A 15,683-nucleotide genomic window follows, 5' to 3' on the forward strand; every position below is an offset into this window, starting at 1 on the left:
TAACGCCTTCACAGCGGGACGTCATTCATCTATTTCAGTTATATTCATAACGCAGAATATGTTTCATTCGGGCAAGTTTAGTAGAAGTATAAAGCTTGAATTGCTCACATTATATTCTAATGAAAAATCGTGATTTTAGTCAAATTGAAACTTTAGGTCGGCAGTTATTCGGCTGTCAAAAAGCTTCAGCCTTTTCAGACATATATAAAAAGGCCCTATCACATAACTGCTACAGTTATTTGTTAGTAGACTTCGCTCCGTCAACACCTGAACTGTTACAGCTCCGAACTAATATTCTGGGTGAAACGGAATATCAAATAGCTTGCCAATATGGATAAAGAACGGATAAAACTGCTAAAAAAAAACTTGTACGGAGATGCAGGGCGGGGTGTGGGAAGTTTCAGCGGGGTGGACTCTTTATTCAGAGTAGCGAAAAATCTGAATAGCCAAATTACGCGTGAAAATGTTAAAGAATTCTTACGTGGGCAAAAGTCTTACACACTGCATAAAGTCACTCGAAAAAAATTCCCCAGAAGAAAAATCATGTCACCTAAACCGAGAGTTATAGCGAGCACCGATTTAGCTGATATGTCCAAATTAGCTCGGTATAATAATGGGTTTAAATATTTGCTAGTCTTTATTGACGTGTTTTCCAGATATCTACAAATTGTTCCCTTGAAAAAGAAGGATGGTGTTACTATGCGTCGCGCTTTGAAGAAGGTTATCGAATCTACCGAATTTTCGGGAATTTCACGTTTGAATAGTGATGAGGGTAGGGAATATTATAACAAACACGTCAGAGAATATCTAGATAGTAAAAATATAAAATTATATAGCGTTTATTTGAGAGAAATCAAATCCTCTATAGCTGAAAGAGTCATAAGGACTATTAAGGGTCGGATATATAGATATCTCACACATAAGAATACCTTAAAATACATTAGCGTCTTGCGCTACATTGTTCAGAGTTATTATCATACCCCCTATAGAAGTTTGGGTCGCACCCCGCAAGAGTTTCACGCATTAACAGCTAGAGATGACATTGAACGTCAATTCTCGAGTATGTATAAAAAGGCTGTTCTCGTTAATCCTCCCCCCATTTCGCTCTTGAATGTTGGAGACGTTTTACGTATTGCCGATGAGCGTCGCAACGCAATTTTTAGGAGGGGATGTACAATTCAAAATACTCTGGAAATTCTTAAAATCCGAAAAGTGGATACAACGCAAAATCCGGTCGTATACTTCTTGGAAGATTTAGCGGGTGAAGAAATAAAGGGCGCATTTTATTGTGAAGAATTAATTCGCACAAATCTACCAGAAACGTATGATATCACTATTCTGGGAAGGAGGAGGAAAGATAATAAAGCTCAATATTACGTTCATTGGAAAGGTTATCCGAGTCAATTCAATTCCTGGGTTGATGAATCTCAAATTGTATGGATATGAACCATAAGCAACCTTTAATACGTAAAAATAAAAACTTTATTTTATTCATCTCTGGTTTATCACCCAGTGAAAGAAGTAAAGTTATTCCCATCTTAAATGGTGGTTTGGTGTCTACTCACTCGGAAATTTGTAGAAATTTTCTTTGTGGTAATCTAACTCAAGATAAGAAGTTTATTAAACACTTAAGAAATTGTCGAAGAGAAATTCATCTTGTGTCCTTGAAAACAACGTCCATATCTAAGAAGAAAAATATACTGAAAAGTCGTAAAGGGGGAACTATTCTATCGGTGTTATTGCCTATTGCTGCGAGTTTGGTAGGGAGTCTTTTTAATTGAAAATGAATGAGTTTTACGTTATCCCTGCCATTGCCTACGAGAGGTTAATTAATAGAAAAGAGGTTTGTGATGGTGATACTAATAGCCTGGAGGGTACTGGCAAGTTGGATATGGCAGCTGTTAGTAGTAGCGGACACGTCTCCCTTAATATCCTAAAACCACCTATGCCGGCTATATCGTTCACGGGACCTCCTCCTCCCCCTCCTCCTGTAGGTGCAGTGATTGGAGGGGAGGTGGTAAACGCCCCCATTACGTTGAAAACAATTAAAGGGGACATGACTCGCAAAAAGAGCAATCCCGATTTAACAGGTATTATTCCAATATTTTTTAAAGAACCTCAAAAGTCATACGTTACGGCTTTTGTTAAGCACTTAGAAGATTCTAACACGGTTGAATGGAATGAAGAAGAAGATTTTAAAACTCATCCGCTCGGGGCAGTTATAATATTTTAGATATAGCTCGAGAATTTCAAGGGAATAAAAAACCCACATTGATAATATTTCGAATTATCGCTACTTCATTGAAATGGCAGGGGTTAAAGATTGGATGTTAAGGAATATATTTTTCCATAAAAACAAATCGAGGAGGAGGGGGAGAGGAAGGAGGGGGAGGGGTGGGAAGGTGAGGGCGGGACATGCGAAAAACAAGATGGCGAGTGTGTGGGTGGCTTATTAACATTTTAGGAACAATGATACCGCAGCTGTTTTAGGTCACGAATGACTGATTTTGATAAAATGAGATCATGTGTGAATAACCTTTGGCGTGAGGGAATGATAAGACTTGATGCTTCATCACAACTGGTTTGTAATCAGTGATTGTGATAGAGAGATCTCGGGTTGCGAGGCTTTCGTAGCTCATTATCTCTTGAAGGATTGTCACATCAAGACGTGAACTCTCGCCGTGGCTTCATCAACCTCCTCGTGCAAGTTAGTTTTCGGGAACTTGTCCTCAGTGATGAAATGAGCAAAATTGGTAAAATATGTTGCGTGGCTATAATGAAAAAGAATTTATCCCTGTTGGAGGAAAGGTGTGTGGAAGATTTATATATGAAAAACTTGTTAGCTAAATTTAAAAGCTTTGAGGTGTTAGATGAAACGAAGTCTTTGATACACGGTCAGGAAAGTGCTGGAGAAGATGTTTGTGGTATATACTAGGGCTGTGATGTGAAGGAACAGGTTAGAAAATATATAGTAGCCGTATGTTTCGTTGAAGTATTGTTTTTGAAAAAGCGAATGCGTATATTATCACGTTCGTGCTTGTACAGTTTTTTTCTAATGTATGTTTTTGTATGGAATATTAATTCATTCCCCTGTATTTAGCATTGGTTACAAATATAAAATAACGATTCCTTCTGTAATTTGATTTTTCAACCTCTTTCAAACTCGGTATAATAAATAAACAAAATTGAAATGTGTACCTTTGTCCTCGTATTCGCCATGGAGATTATGACTCAAATTCTATGATAAATAAAATTTCACGTGGGGGTGAAGTCAGCTTGGCAGATATGGCGATAAGGTCTCGTTTCTTCGTGTGTGTGTGTGTGCGTGATTCATCATCAGATAACATTGACCCTGTTGGTTATTGGGGGAGATATCAAATTGATAAATATATGTATCACATGAGGATGAAGTCAGTCTCCAAATATCCTTTTATCATGATACTCTATATATATAAGCAGCTGTATATATATAGTATATATATATATATATATATATATATATATATATATATATATATATATATATATATATATATATATATATATAATATATATATATATATATATATATATATATATATATATATATATATATATATATATAACAAAATGTACCGGCTGAGAGAGAGGGAGAGGGAGGGAGGGAGGGAGGGAGGGAGAGAGAGAGAGAGAGAGAGAGAGAGAGAGACTATATTCGCAATGTGCATATATAAATTTAGAGATTTTATAGGAGGAGGTGAGGTAAAACGTCCCCGTTACGTTGAAAACAATTAAAGGGGACATGAGTCGCAAAAAATCATTCCCGTAGAGTTACGTGACGTCACAGGGGTAGAAAAAGTGGAGTCAATTTGGGGTGAGGGGGGTTGAAATATTGGTTTTTATTCCCGTAGAGTTACATGACGTCACGGAGAGGGTAGGAAAGGTGGAGTCAATTTGGGGTCGGGGGTTGAAAGGATGTTTTATTATTCCCGGAGAGTTACGTGACGTCACAGGGGTAGAAAAGTGGAGTCAATTTGGGGTGGGGTTGAAATGTTAGTTTTATTCCCGTAGAGTTACGTGACGTCACAGGGGGTGGGAAAGGTGGAGTCATTTGTGGGGGGGTGGTCGGGGTTGAAAATATGGTTTTATTCCCCTAGAGTTACGTGATGTCACAGGTGTAGAACAGTGGAGTCAATTTGGGTCGGTGGTGGCAGGTTGAAATGTTGGATTTTTATTCCCCGTAGAGTTACAGGTGGCCACGCCCCCAACCCCCTTTTCGACATCAATAATGTGGAGTTCGGATATTGGGGTCAAGGGTGGCCACACCCCCTTTTACCACCTCATCTACGTATATCAGCTTATAAGACAAGTGGAGGGTCTATTTGGGGGTTAGGGGAGGCCACGCCCCCTAATATGAGATCATGTACGTACATGAGCTTGTAAGACAAATGGAGTCAATTATGAGCTCATGTACGTACATGAGCTTATAATACATATGGAGTCAATTTGGGGTCGGGGTGGCCACGCACCCCAGAATAGTGGATCTATATGGGTCCATGGGTGGCCACGCCCCCCAGGAATTATTCAAGTCTGGAGTCTATTTGGGGTCGGGTGGCCACGCCCCTTTTGGGTTTTGTTGCCCCGCCCCTTTTTAGGCCTCACGTACGTACATGAGCTTATCATGTGGTGGGAGGGGGGTAGCACGCCCCTTTGGGGGTTTGGGGGGGTGGGGGGGCTGGCGGGGGCTGGGGCTAGAAAAGAAAATGGAGTCTATATGGGGTCTTCCTCTACTCCCAGTGAGAATGCAGGCTATCCTCCATAAAACAAAGAATATTCCTGAAAAAAAAAAGCTGCAAATATCAGGTATTCCATGCTCCTTTCACAACTTTTCTTATCCCACGACGTTGCAACGGCATGTCCTGTTCTGTCGCTGATCTTTTCTCTTGATTACATCCGCGAAAACACCAAACAGCCCAGTCACGGTGACATAACATAGCAAAGTTTCAAATCCACTCCTACAATAAACCAGCAGCTTATTCTAAACATCGACCTCGCTCTCATCATAGAAGCTTGCATTCATTCTATACAAATTTCACTGTACACCTTGCATCCACAGCAAGCCACACTGCATAGCTGTTAAATCTGCCTATGCTTATTTCAAGTAAATATGCACCTAACATATTTTTTCACTTTAACTCCCAAACTTTTCACTCAGCTGCTTGCTACATAAAAAAAAAAATTATAAATGCCCTCTGTTCCATCTATTTCTCATATAACTCTCTCTCTCTCTCTCTCTCTCTCTCTCTCTCTCTCTCTAGAATAGAGACAAGTTAGAGTTGTAATGATCATCTTCTCCAGGTCTCCTCACCTCATTGCTGGCCTATGTTCAACATCGGAACTCAGAGACTTTCGTCAAGAGGAGAAGTGAGAAACCGGGTAAGTAAAAAATCACAACGATCTTTAACTCTTGCCTTCTTCAAAGAGAATGTATGTATGTATGAATGGACAAATTATGTATGTATGTACGTATCTACGGGCGCGCGCACACCACACACACACACACACACACACACACATATATATATATATATATATATATATATATATATATATATATATCTATAATATACGTATAATATATTATATATATATATATATATATATATATATATATATATATATATATATATATATATATATATATTGAAAGCTAGTATTTGTTCCCAATTGGTTGGTGACCTTAAACACGTAACATCCCTGCATCCCAGGAGTTAAGTGTGGTCCCTAGTTTCCACAGGAGCAGAGACTCATCTGTCATATAATATGGAGCATTTCCTCTCACCAATATGCACACATCTCTTCACCAGGCCTTTTACAGATAAAGAGATGCTGCCTGAGGTGACTGTAGGCGTTTGGTAAATGTAGACGTTTTGAAGATTTGTTGAATGTGGAGGTAGGACCATTTCATGAGACAAATATAGGGATTACCACAAGTGTGAGGATGTTCGGGGAAATCAATTGCTTTGGACATAATGAGGACAAGTAAGAGCTTGATTTGGTAGATGACCATGATGTATGAAATTATGTTTAGTGAAAGAAAATGTCCAAATAAAACAAATCTAATTCTCTATTGGTTGATGCGTATGGACGCAGAAAACGCGAGAGTGGACTGGCACCAGGAACAGATTACTATAAGGAACTGAGTGACAATCTCCCCTCCGTTTTGAGAATAATGCCCAATGGCACTCTAGATCTGCTTCCAACTTCCAGGCTTCAGGTAATTTCTGTTTTAATTTCTTTGTTATTTGCACGTTCTTTTGTTTTATCGTTGAAACCATGTGTACTATAATTAGAACTACTATTACCATCATTATAAGATAACGATGCAAAAATAATCTCGGTAGTGGCCAGCAAGACTTTTCAGAAATGAGTTCATATAAATAACAATAGTTAAAAAATACAATATCATACGTGGATTGATCTCTCATAGTTAAAACTAAATAAAATAATAAATATATAGGTAAATCATAAATGAAGGGTATTTCAAAAAGTGTTGAGCATCACACAGAAAGCATCAGGGGTAAAAACGATCCATGAATTATCTTCGAACACAGAATCTCCTCATTTCAACGCACGTGCCCACCAACGTTCAAGCATTTCTCTCCGGTCGTGTGAAAAGCTGGCACCGAGACCTTCAAGCATTTCAGCATGAACGACTCATCATTCCTCATAAAATGGTGTCCACTCTAGTGAGATTTGAATTAACAGGACGCCTACTGACATTTTCCCTTGTGTCTCATCTTGGTGGGTTTTCAGGTGCAGCAAATTCGATGTGTATCATCGATCGTGTTGATACGTCTTGCTCTAAACATTTAAAGAAAGTTTTTGCACACGTTATCTCTCCATGAACCAAACTGTGCTTATGATCTTTTCATTATTATATCTCTTATTCATTCAAACATTACTTTAAGGACGGCATTAGTTGTCACTTTCATTTCATTATTTGGACTGTTTCCTTTCCCTCAACAGATAACCGGTGGAAGGCTGAGCTATCTGGACTGCAGGATAAGGCTGTATGATGCAGCTGATGTGAAGAAATGTTCGGCACTGCGCCGAAAAGGCCAAGATGGTCCTTTGTGGATGGCCTTTTATGGCGATTCCAAAGTTCGAGACAAATTCGCAATGTTCCTTGAAAAGACTCCAAATTTCAACTGGTATATCTATAATAACACTCTAAAGGTAGGAAATATTACATCAATACTTGTTGCCTATATACGTTCATCCATGTATTTAGTTATGTTCGTATTAATTATGTGGCGGTCTTTGGTTCTCCTATATTCAGTGAGTATTTCTTAAATTTACAAATCCATAATGCTAGTATACAGCTATACGCAACCACAAAATTAAGTTATATGCTTTCAATATTATCCTCTGTTAATTTTCCTTGAAAACTTGCAATCAAAATTTCACACAAAATTCGTCTGGCCAAGTCTGAGAGTTGTTATGGAACAGAATTTTCGATATCTGATTTTTTTTTCGTTTTAAGTGGTAGAGTCAAAAATATAAATACCTATATTTCACAACCAACGACTTCCACCAGGATATCTTCCTTTATGTTTGAAAATAACATACAAGTGCGTTTGACCATAGGATCTCATTCACGTAGAACTGGTATAGTAGGAGGAGTAAGCATTTGAATTCGTTCATGTTCATGAAAATTAAAGGGGTTAGAAAGAATGCATTTTGGTTAAGAGGGATCTGCACACTGTAATTTATTTTATAAAGATATTGATAAGAGGGTTCTTTGAGCCTCGTGACTAGACGTATGTCTTTCATTCTCCCTCCTCGTCCTTGTATTCTGGAGCATCAAAAGATCAGAGCAGCTGCCTAAAAACATAAATAATACAACAGACACCATCATAGACTAAGGGCAGTTGCTCCCAATTAAAAGAAAAGACAATAAGAAACTTTGCGGGAAAATCATTATCAGTGAATCTGTTATATTTTTCAATAATAACCATTTAATTTACCTGAAGTTACGCTTGTTCTTATTTGACAGGAAAAGACATCAACCACATGGAAGGCGTACACCTTGATACATGGCTATAAAATTCACTACTCTCTAAGTGTTGCAGGAGACCAAGACGCCAAATTAGATTTCATTTGGGCACCAATAGGATTTGAGATCTACAATAAGTCAGCACCAAGAGAAAGTGCCAAGCGTGGTTGTCGTAGGTAAACAAATTGTTATAATTATTTTTTCTAAATGGAATACACACACACACACACACACACACACATACACACACACACAACACACACACACACACACACACACAGAAAGTATACAGCCATTTGAAACATTGGAGTGCAAGATCTTTCAGGTTTATTGTAGTGTACAGTCAAGCAAACTACATACAACTGAAGATTAATAAATCCCATGCCAGTCTGGCCAAAGTAAGATTAATCACAATCCATACATGGAATCTTATTAACAATGTTGTTGCTTTATTGACGCCACTTTCTAATGAGCAGAGTAACACTGTGCGTATATGAAAACTCATGATAACATAATTTTAAAATATTGTTTCTAGAAATCTATTAGAATTTGCACTAATGAAGCTAACAAAGAAGATTAATATTAATTTGACCTCAGATCGATATACATTTAACCCCATTCTGAAGGTGCTTGAAGTTCATCTAAAAGAGAAACTAAAGAAGCTCAGTAATCCTCTTTAATGTTTTACGCCACTTCCTGTTTTATCTAGTACCTGAGTTGATCTTAAGCCCGCCACTAACGTTCAGTTACGCCTGCGCAGTTTTAACTGCACAGTTGGACTGGGCAGTTATAACTGAACGTTAGTGTGGACAACCTGCAGTTTTTCTGGCCTGCGCAGGCGTCCTGAATAAGTAGCTCATCTCAATCGATGAACCTCAGTCCAAACGGGTGCGCATGCGCATTGCAACTTTAATGTGGTGGAGGCAACTTTTTTGGGTCAGTTCGCTGTCCGTCTGCGGACAGATAACGTACTAATTAAGAACATTGAGATGGGTTTTATTAAATTGAAAAGTGTTTATACCTAAATTGATGATATATTGGATGCATTTGTTTTTAATAATTGATAATTAAGTCAGAATAATATATATTTATAATTTTGCCATTTTGCCACGGGAAAAATAATAGTGAATATGAATGAGACTTTGCTTTGGAAAGTCAAATCCAAAGGCTATCGTAACAGATTAAGCCCATGTATGTTTTTTCGTAGTTATAAACCAAATATGCAAGACAGTTTTTCAATGAGAATAAATATTTATTATGGCAAAATAATGTAAAACAAGAATAGGCCTATATGCGTCTATTCATAATTATGCACCTTATATGTAATTAATTTTAAATTGAGAACAAAATAATATTCTACTTTCTGACGAAACAAAATCATCAAAATTGGACTCTGTGCGTTTTTCCGCTTTGAAATGAAATTAGACTAATCAACACAGCAATGAAACACCGGAAGATAAATAGTAAACTAACAACTTTCATTCATTGTAACACGTCATAAGAAAGTCTATCTTTAAACGAAAACAAATCAATATTAACCATTTTAATGTAATAGAAAATATTAGGCCTAGTATATGTGCCATCTTTGAAACGAAAGCAAACGATTACGATCTTAATTATCTTTCCATGGAACTCTTCCTTCTTTCATGAAATATTCAATAAACATTATGAAAGTCCTTGGGGCCAAATTTAAACTCTTAACAAATTCATATGGGAGTATTGAATTCGTTTTTAACAATCACTCTTTCATTGGACGTCTTACTTGACGTTTATGAGATATTTTTATGATGTCAGCAAGCCAATTACAGCCAGAGCATCGTGTGTTGACGCCATGGTTCCTACGGAGAACTGAGGAAATGGCCTCATTCGTTAGTGGCGAAGATTTGCCTGCACAGTCCGACTGTGCAGTTATAACTGTGAAAGCATAACTGAACGTTAGTGGCGGGCTTTAGACAGCTCATCCACACCTGAAGCACAGCTAACTAAAAAGTATTATTATATATATATATAAATATATATAATATATATATATAGTATATAATATAGTATATTATATAGTATATATATATCTATAAATATATATATATAGTATAATATAATATATATATAGTATATATATAAATATATATAATATATATATATATAATATATAATATATTATATATATATATATATATATATATATATATATATATATATATATATATATATATATATTATATATATATAATATATTATATATATACCTTTCTTTGTTGTTTGTAAGATCTGATCCTTTTTTAATTACTTTATTCCGCTGTATATAGTTTGCTTTAAAATTTCTTGGAGTCCAGTCGAAAGATCTCGTTCTCAGTTGTTTCACTTTCCGCGTGACTAAATATATTCCGTTTATATTGTTGTACAGTGATGCTCAAATCTGACGCGACATGATGCTTTTTGCTTTTTGTATCGTCTAGAATCTCAGGCTCAACGTAACATTCCCAAGTAGTGCTAAACTTCTGTTTTTCATTTCTAATGTCATGCATATCGACAGGTTCGGGAATTGACAGCTAGCACTATTCTCCTTGCGGTTCTATAAATATGATCTCTTTTATCCACTTGTATAATTCGTAATCCGTGTGATTTGAATTTTTTTTTTTTTTACATTGCGGAGTTTAAAGTATGGTGTGATGAGGTTAGTGGTGCTATCAATGACAGCACACTAAACAGGCTTCTTTGGCTGGTCAACGTAACCACCTCTGCAGCATTATATCAGTAGAACTAATAACCTCAACAGTCATCATAACAACATTTTCAAAATACGAATATGAATTGTAATAAGTTTTCTCTGAATGTTGAAGTTTTAGGCTGTGTTTAGCTAAGCTGACTGGATGTTGCAAAATTATTTATAGGCCTAAAAAATAACCTCGCCTTCTGATATGTAATCTCTGTTACTAATGAATTTATTTGAAGGGATTACCTGTTCTTTGAGAAATAAAAGATGATGATGAATTTGATTATATGGAGAAGATAACTATTAACCGAAATATCTATTAGTATTATTATTTTCAAAGTGTATGAAACACTCGTTTTTTAACTGGCTTGAAATATTATTTTCTTAAAAGTCTTTCTGCTCCTTTTTGGTGTATAATTTATTCTTTCATAAGGTAGCTTGAAGTGCAAGAATGTGTAGATACCTCATTTGCTCTCTTAATAGAAATTGTTAATATACAGATGTGAATGCTAAGTGTAAAGTAAAGAAATCTAACACACCTAGGCCAAGGAACAAGGTCTTAGGTTTAACAAAAGAATAATGGCATGGGCGAATATTTGCTAGTAAGCCATCATTTTTGTGGTATTTAAGAAATATAACAAATAGCTTTGCATGAAAATCCTAATATTCCTCTAACACATATAAAATCAATGTTTTCAAGATAATTTCATTGTTGCTTCTCATTGTAGACCTATGTTACACCAGGCGGTTCTTGTTGCACCGCCACTCTAATGGTTTATATTAATGGGCGCATTCTACTTTTGTATATACATATTTACAATTTTTCAGCGTTCAGGCGTAAAAACATTCAAATAGGACTATCTCAAATTTTATGCTTGCTATGGAAGCAATCTTAATGTTATGAAATTTTTTAAAGTTTTTTTTTATTTAACATTTAAACCAACGTTTGATGACGACTTCGTTTCGGTCAAATGCATCAGCGATGAGTGAACAAAACCTTTGGAAATGTTTCGTGTTTTTTTTTGAAATTTTGCGACATGTGACATTTACTTACAGTTTCGAAATAAATGACAGATTTCACTCTTATGGAACATATTATGGCCTAATTATATGTAATAATCGTGTTTTAGCATTGAAATAATAGATATGGTGCAAGTTAGGTTGCCAGTTAGTGAATTTTGAACGAAATCCTATGCAATCATATACCATCAGTTCTGAGCATAGCTGTACATTACATTTGTATGTTAGGAGACAACAGACTGTTTATCTTAAGATCATTTTCCCCAAGTGATTTTTTTTTATTGAATTAACGTGTCGACACCAAATGTGAAAAATGACCGATTTTCAACCCACAAAGGTTTTGGATCATGGTCCATGAGTTCTGGAGCAACGACTGACAGTGAGACTCTGAACAAATATTCCGACTATGCAGACGTATGGCGAAGTATGGCGAAGGTCCTCAGTGTTCTTGCTGCACGCACCAACGTGCTTGCTTGGGCGCAGTCGAGAAGCAGGTGAGTAGTTTTTATGCTCTCCAGATGTGTGTCTAGGGAGACTGCTAGTGGTCTGTAGTAGGTATTTTTCCTTGTTTGATGGTTTCATACGCCATCTTTTCTCTGAAATAGGAAATGCTAACGGCAACTGACTTTTAAAAATAGTAAAAGGAATTTTTTGCCAAATAGAATAAGTATTTGAATGGTGAGTAACGAAAGAAAAAATCTTTTACGTAAATGGTATATGAATTTCCATATTAAAAAATTCCTTTTCTGTTTTTCTGTCTCTTGCAGAGATTATGTGGTTGTATCTCGTGTTACTGCCGCCAGTGCGAATAATGAGGCCGGTTCGAAGAAGCATGAAAAAGCGGCGCTCATTCAAAAACTAACTCGACTTCTTTATTACACTCGACTTTTCTCTTCGACGGCCGAATGGACCGACGAAGTCATGGTAACATTCCACAAACTTAGTTAAGAGAAAAGTCACGAGATCATTATATAAGTAAACTCTCAAACTCGCTAAGTGGTTAGAATTTTGCTATGAGCATTCCGTTGAAATATACTCACTTCGTCAAGGAGTCAAACACTTGATGCCTTTCTATTATGGTGAGATATGTCCTCGTCCAAAAATCCCTTTACAGATCCACCCCTTGCTGCGTTGAAAACTGTTTTTGCAGATATAACAGTGCTTCTGTATATATACATACATGCCTCTCGATGGTGTATTAAATGTTGTGAAGATCTTCCTTCACAAGCAAGTCAGGTGTGTCTCAGTAAAGTTAATGATCTTAGTCTTGGCCTAAAACCTTCCGATATCAAACAATCTACCTTCTATTCTAGAGCTTATAAGCTCTTTTTTCGTTATTTCCAAATATAGGATTTAATCAATATGGGAACTGTACTATATATAACACTGCTGCCAGTCTTATATATCCATTTTTCAGACAGCATTGTTGAACGTTGCTTGTGGGCTACTAAGTTTTTCATTGCAACGTTAAATACAATGTAGAGCAGAACAGTTTCTCCACGACATTTTCTTTTATTTATCTTACAGACAAAACTCATGCCTACAGTAAACAATAATGGCAAAAGCCACATTAACTTTCTGAATGTATGCGTTCTCAACAATTCCGACTGGTATGTTACTTCCATAATTGCGTAAAATATTTCTTGAAGTCCATTCTGACACTGTTCCATAAATTCAGAACCTATAAACTCTTGAGGACGTTCTCCCCTATTCAGCAGAGTTTCTTCACCCCAAACAAAATTTCCAGAGTGATCCCTCAATCAACCCTTAAAAACCCCATTAGTTCCTTGACTGAGACCTTGGCGTCATTTAAAGTATCCGCAATATCTAAATTACATATTCTCTCCAGCATGGGTAAGTCTTTTGTCTTAACAAGATTAATTTCGGAATCTGCGCCATATGCAAATTCATTTTACTGAATCTAACGAACCATTTCCTTTTATGTCAGGAGTAAGGATTGTTACATGCTCCAAGAAAGGGATAGATAGCCTATACCTACTGCTTTTTATATGTCACTACATTTCCTTAATGCTTTCATTGTCAGCATCAATTTGCTTTTGATGAGGAATCCTTCCAGAACTGATTTTCGGTCTCTGGCGTCACTCATAAAACTGTTAAGGATATCCCGAAGTACATTCAAAGGCATATGAGTTGCTCTCTGCACCACCTTGCTGAGGACAGTTTTCTTGATTTACCTTGTCTGAGACATCGTTATGTCGACGTGCATATAAATGTACAAGCTTATTCAAATGCACAAATCAGCATGCGTACTTCATAATACCTACGTAGATATTTTGAATAAGAACAATTTAAATTTAAAAGTAAGTCACATTCTGCTCATTCTCTACAGCACATGGCTCTACGGAACACCGGTGTCACCATCTGGGACTCGACGATGCCAATGAATCTCCTCAACATTCAAGAATGCCAAGTCCTTCGTGACTCGAGGATGACCACGTATCCTACTTACTTCGATCACAGTTGCCATGACGATATCCACAGCGACTCTTACACGGTCGAGGATGAGAACATGATGCTCATCAACTTGCTCTGCAATCAATATGTAGGAAAAGTCGAGGGGACCTATTGCTGTACAAAGTAAAAATTAAATTTTCATTGTATCCAAGAGTGTTTCATTCCTCATTGTAAACACGGTCAGCCACTTCCCAGTTATGTTCTATACCAGTGCCCATTCATCTCTCTCTCTCTCTCTCTCTCTCTCTCTCTCTCAATAATCGTCACAGAAAACGAGAAGATATGAACTTTCCATATTTCCATTTTCTGTTTGTTATTGTATTTAACATGTAAATTTGGACTTTGGTTTTTACGCACCTTCAAGGAACTGTGATACTGCAAGTAGTCAATAAAAGTAAATAAAACATTACCGTTATAAACATATATTGGTATATTAAAACATAAAATTCATTCTTTAATTACCTAACTACATGTTTGCCCTTGCCACGTTTCATATTCCTCATTAAATTATAAAGATATTTCATTCGTAAGTATATATAAACGAACAAAAAAACTTGTAACATCAGCAGGAATACTGATACTAAATCTTTTAGAAAGGGTTGTTCAGCAACGTTCTCCCTCCCTCAGAGTTTCCTTATGGAATGCGCTGAAAATTTCTGGCTTATTAACTGAAAAAAGTTCAGGAATATGCCGAAGGTACAATTTCCTTATTTTTATTTACCAAATAAAGGTAGTTCATAAGAAACCTCTCTACAATATATGAGTATCTTCTTCAATTACTCTTTCGGCGTTTTTTTGTCATTTCTGTAACTGTATTCATAAATACTTTACCGCCATCTATAAGATCTTTTTCAAAATCAAAATCAAAATCCTAGAATATCTATGTAGTCTGAGATATATCCACCACTAACTCCCTTTCTCGTATTTTATTTTCTATAACATAATTTCCATAGTCAGGATCAGATGGTCTTTTATTCACTTACTGTGACATTCTTTCACTTACTACTTTTATATTCTTACCTAAGAATAACCTTTTAAGGCTAAACTTAAAATTGACTGCATTTGACTGGTCACGATGACAATTAATTTGTCTGATGCACTCAAAGAAATGTTCAAGATATTCTTGGTTTAATCCCTATGCCAATATGTAGTCTCTATGCGAAACTTCCATCAGACTATACAAAGCAATGATAGGCTCGCATGATAAAGTTGGACAAAGACCTTAGTTTTATAGTTTCGACTCTCATACTCATCAATTCACTTACATTATTAAGTATATACGTATTTGTTTATCTTCATCAAAAGCAAATCTGTTACCATTATCAAACTCCTCACATATTCGAGGAGTTCATATCATCAAATCAACTACTTATTATGAAAAAAATAAGATGAAACGTTTGTTTCCAGTTTTGATAAATTATCAGTCCCTTTTTTCCT

This window comes from Macrobrachium nipponense, chromosome 15 (genome assembly GCF_015104395.2).
Source record: "Macrobrachium nipponense isolate FS-2020 chromosome 15, ASM1510439v2, whole genome shotgun sequence".
NCBI lineage: Eukaryota > Metazoa > Arthropoda > Malacostraca > Decapoda > Palaemonidae > Macrobrachium > Macrobrachium nipponense.